The sequence below is a fragment of the Oxyura jamaicensis genome, chromosome 1, assembly GCF_011077185.1.
Source record: "Oxyura jamaicensis isolate SHBP4307 breed ruddy duck chromosome 1, BPBGC_Ojam_1.0, whole genome shotgun sequence".
In the NCBI taxonomy this organism is placed as follows: domain Eukaryota; kingdom Metazoa; phylum Chordata; class Aves; order Anseriformes; family Anatidae; genus Oxyura; species Oxyura jamaicensis.
In genome coordinates, this window is record NC_048893.1 from 201,568,468 (window position 1) to 201,570,208 (window position 1,741).

Below are 1,741 nucleotides of genomic sequence, written 5' to 3' on the forward strand. Positions count from 1 at the left end.
TGATGTCTGACACTGGGTTTTAGCCCATCACACCTTGGATCAGGCTGACAGCAGTTTCAGGAAGCTGGCATGAGGCCCTCCTCAGATTTTCCAAGGCCGAAGTCACCCTGTGCCTTCTCCTCCTCCACAGGGACACTCATGCTGTGTTTCAGCTGACCTGGAGATCGTGGGGGCTCACACTGCGGGTGGGATCTCGCCTGCCTCCTCCCATGCAGAGGGCTTCAGAAAGGCTATTTAAGTAAGAAAAATCACCAGGAAAACGAGAGGGAGCTAAGATTTGGGAGCTGAAGAGCACTTGTAGGGACAAGGCGACACAGTGCCGGGAGCATCATGTGCATGGGGCATCCATAAGGAATTTGGAGGACCCAGCTTCTCATCAACCCAACAACACCAAAGGAGCATCCATCTCCGAGTGTCAGTCATGGCTTTTCCCCTACAGGTCCTAAACTTGCTGTTCAGGAGCAGGCAAGGCCCAAGGAGCCAAAGAACATAATTTTTGAGGAGCAACACCCATGGTTCTGGTAGGGCTGAGCAAAGGGAGACGCCACCGAGGGCTGGGAGCAACGTGCAGCGCTGTACTTTGGACCCGACCGCAGCTTCTGCCCTCTGAGCACTAAGAAAATAAATCCAAGGGATCTGGGTTTATTCTCCTCCAAATCACTTTATTATATTGTGACTAATCACAAAGCCTTACAATGCTGCTGAGATTCTTTAAAAAAACAAACAAACAAACAAACAACAAACTAATACAGCGACGGTATTTGCCAGCCTTTGCTAAGACTTGTTTATCTAGCAGCTAGCGTGAGATTACACCGGGAAATCTTGCAGTCTTCAATTGGATTGTCACATTGGGTTTTAAATTTACCACAGTGGTACAAAGACGGTGATTTTAACAGTGTATGATCCCCGTAACATTGCGTCTATGTATGGATTTATAAAATTAAACCACTTTTTTTTTTTTTTTTAATTACATTTTTCTGCCAGCAGAAAATAATTCTCTTAAAAAGGCAAGAGCCACTAAAAACCACCCCCTTCCTCCCAGACTGCCCCCATCTTGCACTGCCCCCGGTTGCTATTCCCATGTGGGTCTCCATCCCATTGCCTTTTTAAGAAAATCACCGTGTTTCTTGTGAACGTGAAGGCTGGTTGAGCCTTTCAAAGGCTCACAAGAGGGGAAAAGCCCCCAGCACTGAAATAAAGGGTTAAAATCCCACCCTAAGGTCCCCAGTCAGAAAAGGAAATGGATGAAAACATGGGAGAGGGATTTCAGTATCCAAAGTAAGGCGTTGAATCTGGGTTCAGTCCCCCTGGCAGCAGCTGACTTTTATGGGCTCAGCCATTTTCCACCACCCCCAGAGCTTTGGGCAATACGTTTTCCTTTTGCCAAGGCCTTTGGGGGTGTGAGGACGAAGCCTGAGCTTCTCCCAGCACTCCCAAGGAGGGTCGTGGGCTGGGTTTATGTCCCCATCATCTTTGCATGGCCCTCCCTAAACCTGTTTTGAACACTTCAAAGTTGCCCTGATGCAAGGCTGGGTGTAGATCAGTCTGAGCAGGACCCCCCCTACGTGATTTCCCTTCCCATCCCCAGGGCAGAATGTGTAGAATTTGGGCTGGACTCTGAGCAGACACCTCCACGGGAGATGCTCCAATGAGTAGGCTTCACACACAGCACTGAGTCCTGCCTTCGCTTGCTCAATCCTGGCCTGGAGATGTGGAAGAGATGTAGACTTGGATGAGATGT

At 48.9% G+C, this 1,741-nt stretch overlaps 1 protein-coding gene across 4 annotated transcripts in view; it reads right to left on the reverse strand.

The window, feature by feature from the left end:
* Positions 1-641: 641 nt before the first annotated feature.
* Positions 642-1,741, reverse strand: part of TSKU (tsukushi, small leucine rich proteoglycan) — a 15,400-nt gene continuing 14,300 nt past the window's right edge. For all 4 annotated transcript variants that reach the window (XM_035330409.1, XM_035330414.1, XM_035330421.1 and 1 more), the window contains exon 3: positions 642-1,741. This exon is cut by the window's right edge and continues 2,311 nt beyond it. The gene's annotated coding sequence lies outside the window, so the exon portion shown is untranslated.